The sequence below is a fragment of the Cynocephalus volans genome, chromosome 7 (assembly GCF_027409185.1).
Source record: "Cynocephalus volans isolate mCynVol1 chromosome 7, mCynVol1.pri, whole genome shotgun sequence".
Classification (NCBI taxonomy): Eukaryota; Metazoa; Chordata; class Mammalia; order Dermoptera; family Cynocephalidae; genus Cynocephalus; species Cynocephalus volans.
This window is the reverse complement of record NC_084466.1, coordinates 15218198-15224197: the sequence shown is the minus strand read 5'-3', so window position 1 is coordinate 15224197 and position 6000 is coordinate 15218198.

Genomic DNA, 6000 nt, shown 5'->3' with positions numbered 1-6000 from the left:
AGGGAAGAAAAGAGGGAAAGTTCTAATTAAATGAACCTTTAACAAAGTTTTTTTGTTGTTGTTGTTGTTTTAATTTACCTAGGTGGTTCACTGGGTGCTGGGAATATTGAAGTAAAAGACATAGGCCTGGCGTTCAAAGAACATGTATGGTCTATGGAGAACGTGAAACTAAACCCAGCAAGGGTTTCGAGGGCTTTACAGCATATGCCTTACTTTCATGTCCACGATCACATTTCTATGTACTCTCCAGTGACTCTGAATGTCCTCTGGCAGTTTACCCCATGCCAGGAATTTGTGTCTTTGAACTCTTGAGAGAAGGAACTGAGCAGAGCGGGCTGAGGAAGCTCAGAAAAGAGGCGTTCAGCAGATCCACAGCACGGGGCACCTCCAGAAGAGAGGCCTCTGCCGCCGAGCCTCCCTGGTGAGCAGCGGTCGATCTGGCCATGACGGTGTGGAAGGTGCTTCCCGCAGGGGTGGCTGTCCCTCGGGCACAGAGCGAGTGTGTGCGGCTCGAAGGGGCTGGAGCTCACCATGCAAACTGAAAGAGGCAAGAACTGAGGCTGCAGAAGGAACCAAAATCAGATCGGGGACTTTTATGGGCAAAGCTAGGGGACACGGACGTGACAAAGCCTTGTGTGCTGTGATTGCTTTCCTGAGTATTGAAACGGCAGGCAAGGCTTCCCCTTCCTCAGTGTGCAAGGAGCGCACCCAAGAGGAAATCCTTTACAGGAGTGAAATCTACCACTTATTGAGAGCCTGTTGTGTGTCAGCCCTAAGGATGGTCTCACCTAAACTCCCACACGGCCCTAAACAGTAGATGTTACTAACCCAATTCTGTTAGAGATTCATATAACCAAGGTCACATAATTGAGACCTGGCACAGCCAAGATTCGAACCCATGCCAATCTGGTTCCCAAGTCTGTGCTCTTCCCTTTAAACCAGGGTTTCTCAACCTCGGCACTATGGACATTTTGGGACAGGTCATTCTTTGATGTGGGGGCCTGTCCTGTGCACTGTAGGATGCTGCTGTTTAGCAGCATCTTGGTCTCTACCCACTGTACGACCATAGCAACCCAGCGTGACAATCAAATACGTCTCTAGACGTTGTCAAATATCACCTAGGGGTGCAAATCACTCTGCCTGAAAACTACTGCTTTAAACTATGCTCCCCTTAAAATGTGAGCAGGGAGAAGACAAGAAGATACACAATCGTAACTAAGGGAGCCCCTGAATATCCTTGGTGAGGTACATCAGATTCAAAACATATGCTGGATCTGTGAAGTTTAGATTCAGATGAAAGTGAGAAAGACCCAAAGTAAAAGGGCTTTAATCAAGAGGGGAGGTTATTTCTCTTTTGTGTTAAAGTACAGAAGTAGACTGTCCGGGGTAAGTGTAGCAGTGCTGTTCCCAGGTTTCTCGGACACCCAAGTTCCTTCCAGCTTTCTTCTGTGCCATCCCCAGGGTGCAGCCTTCATCTGAATCATCCAGGATGGCACACCAGGGTTGAAGGTATCGATTACAGTCAAGGTCTGAGGGCCTGAGAACAGGGATGCTGAGGTCAGGAGACCAATGTTCTAACTCGAGGGGTCAGGTAGAGTTAGTCCACCCTCCCTCCACCCTTTTGTTCTATTCAGGCCTTCAAGGAATCAGATGATGACCCCCCACATTGGGAAGGGCCATCTGCTTTCTCAGTCTATTGTTTCAAATGGTAGTCTCTTCCAGAAACACCCTCACAGACACACCCCCCAAATAATATTTTACTAACTATCTGGGCATCCCATGGCCCGGTCAAGCTGACACACAAAATTAACCATCATACCTGTATCCACAGCCAACCTAGAACTGCAATTCAACCACGAATTGACAAATTTTGTCAATTCGTGGTTGAATTGAGAAAACTAATTCCATCCACTAATTCTTTTCCCAATGAATGTATTGTCATTGAATCTGACATGTGGTTTTCTGTTATTTCTCACCCTTACATTAATTGTATTTATTAAACTAAATTTTTTTTCAGTTTTGGCAGTAAATCAAGCCCTAATGTGTTGTGCCTGCTGATTTCCATGGTGTAAATAGTGCCCGATAGCCAATTTCAAATTACCAGTGTGTCATCACTGAATGCAGAGTTGGGAAGAGATGTGCGGTAACACAGCATTACATAGTATTTCCACCGCATCTGTGGTTAGATGTAAATAACCTCAAGAGCATAGATAAAAGTGAAATGCACTGAAATGTTCAGGAAGTGATGGATTTTAAGTATTACTGGTTTTTAGTGTAACATATATAACTGTAAGTTTAGATAACTTACTTTTTTATAATGACTGCGTTTAACAGCCAGCAAATTCTCAAAATTCTGAAAATTTAACAATTGGATCTCGTGGACTGAAGCAAGCTGTCTCCAGTACACTACTGCATGTGGCTATTACCAACATTTAGATTTTTTCCATTATGTTAATGTAAGCAGAGTTTTCAAGCTATACCCTGAAGAGAAAATAGTTGCACCTAATGCAATATTTCTATCTTGCTATTTCTAACACTCCTACCCTATGATTCAACCCATGGAACTCATCATCAATCATCAGTCATGAATATTTATTATATTCTTACGGGGTCCACTGGACTGTGAGCCCCTTAAGGTCAGAGACTATGTTGCCCCAGCACCTAGCACAGTGTTAGACTCATGGTAGTTGCTCAGTAAATGTTTCTAGAGCCAGTGACCTAACATTACTATGTAGTATACCATGTAATCACAAGTTTTCTTAGGGTAATTGATGATTTTTTATTTCCTTCTATGTCCCTTTTTCTGCTTAATTTATTGACATAAATGGCATAAAACTCGACAGATAAAATTAACCGCGGCCACAGTAATTCTTGCCTTTCTGTCCTGCTCTTTGTTGTTAAACCATAATATATGGCACTGTGAGGCAATGACCATAATTGTCTGAGTGTGACCCTAGGAGCTCTTCCTGGTGACCTAGACAACAGGTTAGATGGATTTCCAGATTGAGCTGCATGCAAGCTTAGCTTTCCATGGGACCTGTAACTTAGAAGGAGGGTACATAATGTCCTGTAGGTCTCAGTGTCTCCAGGTGCTGGGCAGCTAACATTCTCAGACAACTCCTGCCAACAGTTGGTAGCCCAAATCCAGACTGCCAAGCAGCCTGTGTTTTCCCCCACTGACATGGGTACTTTCTCTTAATTGCCCTGTAGGAAAGGAGTCCCATAGAGTGGTGGGGTCCAACCACTGGAATGATGCCCTGGCCCAACACACCTCGCTGGGGTAATGAGAGAGTGAGAGGACCAGCGCCTTCTCTTCTCACAGTATCCCCCTGGCCTGCGTTTTTCATTTTCCCAATAAAGCCTACAGTATAACCCGAACTGTGTGACATTGTAAAGTTTGCATCAAACCCAGATGAGACTCACTTGGCCAAACAGATGAAGTCCCAGAAGGAACCCACCTTCGGGACAGGCACATACAACATTCCACATTAACTGGGACAATATGCACACAGTTCCAGGGGGAAGCCTGAGACAAGTAGTCCAGCAACCTGGAGCCCAGTAGTCCCCAAAATAGATGCGTGGTCTGGTGACATGATTTATAAGTCCCTATTCCACAAATGGCTTATCTCTGAATTTCCAATGAGTACACACAGCTGAAAAACAAAAGATAGCGAAGCAAAACAAAACCCTAAGTTCCCCTGAATACCACAAAGCCCACTAAGCTACTTCAACTGATGTCATATGATCTTTGCTGGTGACTTCTTGTTGGAGCCCTAGGAAAGGATTGAGGGCACTCTTGGTAATGCCTGTTGTTCACATGTCCAGAACCTAATCATGGGACTTTTTTCTGGGATCCTTTTGATTACAACAGAAGAAGCATACCAGACTCAGTTCTGCTAGATTTGTGGCAAATGCATATGTCATAAACAAATGGTAGAAGGTCACTTATTTCACTGAAGGCTCTACAGATGATCTGATGAAAAGAAAGAAGGTCCCCAAAATATGCTAAATGTAAAGATTTACCTCTCTAAGTCTTTTCCAAGCATCGCTATGCAGTGAACACTCAGGGTCATCAGAAAGATGCAGTTGATGGCCACCTTAACAAATGCATGACACACAGTAACTCTAGACAAGACACCTCTGCCTGACATTCTGTAGTATATTTTGAGATAACATCTAGGGCACCACATGTTTAGAGCACACTAAAAGAATAGCAGGTTCTTTACACTCTGTTTCAAGAGTTCAGGGACTACATAGAAGCAAACCAATCAAAGACCAAAAAATCAGGGTGCATTTTATATTATTCTCTCGATGCTTGATGTTTGTTGATAAAGTAATTGTTTGCAGAGGGGCAGGAAAATGAAACCAGGCTTTGCTCTTCATGCAGTACAGCTCAGCAGTGCTGAGCACGATGGAGCGGTTATCCTCACATCGGCTCAAATCCCAGCCACCATTCTTCAATTGGTCCCATGAGGTCAGGTCACTAATGGGCTGAACTGACTGTGACCATGTTTTCAAGGTACATCAAAGAGGAATAGCCACCACTTAGCTGAATTTGGCAGCAGGACCATGCCCATTTAAAACACTGAGGTCAAATATTTCTCTTCTTGAAAGTCATAATGATGCCACTAAGTAGAGAGAACAAAATCCATGGGTGTCTAGATACAAATTTGTCAAAAAACATGTGGGCTCTGAAAACTCCCCACCCTCAAATGAACAAACAAAACAATTCACTTAGGTTACCCTAAAAGTCACTGGGAAAGCATCAGATTATTTCATGAAGATCTTACAGGGATCATTGCACATACATGGGTGAAAAGCTTTTGAGTCATATATGGGGGAATCATAATTCATACTCTGCATCATTATTTTTATAACCATCAAAGTGATTTCTTTTAGCATTAAAAGATTAGAACTCTGAGACATCACTATTATGATTACTTCTTTCTACAATTTTTTTTTATACTAGAAATCATATTGTTGGTTGAGACAGTCAAGTAATTACCAACAGCACGAAGGATACCACCATAAACCCAGTGGCACGCAATCCTAGGCTGCTGACACATACCTCTCTCTACAAACTCTAGCCCTGTTGAGAAGATTCTTCTTGAACAGGGAAAAACGGCAGGGATAACAGCAGCCCTAGCCAGACGCTGGCTGCAATAAATGCTGTCAAGAAAACGTACGCAGTATTAACATTACTTGTGATTGAAGAGTTGGGCCTACAGCTTCTGTCTACAGACTCACGGGCATTTTCTGTGTGCTGCCTGGACACCAAAGCCTGGTGTGATAGACTGAAGTTCACTGCTAAACCCAAACATTAATAATTTGGTTTTGCTGGAAACTTCTTGCTTCAATACATTTTTCTTAACCTATTTATTCATTGCCTATCCACCTTCTACCTGGAACTACTGCTTCCACAGACAACATTGTAACATAAAGGCATTCTTATGGTGTAATATTAAGTAAACAAAGAAGGTAACCTGTATACACACAAAGTTCACCCTTTCATAGCTCGCATCCTTTCAACAAGACCTATAGCACTTATACTGGTCTTTTACAGCATAAAGCAATCCTGTCGCTATTTGAAGCGCTGGAACTAGATCATTATCATTCCCTTAAAACAAATAAACAAAACAATTGTCCAGCATATTTTTTCAGGGTTGGTATAGTTGTTGTCTTTCTTAGTTCAGGCTGCTATAACTAAGTGCCATAGACTGGGTGGCTTATAAACAACAGACATTTATTTCTCACAGTTCTGGAGGCTGGAAGTTCAAGGTCATGGTGCCAGTATGGTTGGGCTCTGGTGAGGGCTGTCTTCCAGGTTGCAAACTGCTCTCTTCTTGTTGTTTCCTTACATAATGGAAAGACAGTGAACTAGCTCTCTGGCCTTTTCTTATAAGGGCGCTAATCGCATTCATGAGGGATCTACACTCACAACCTTCTTACCTCTCAAAAGCCTCACCTCCAAATACCATCACATTGGGCATAAGATTTCAA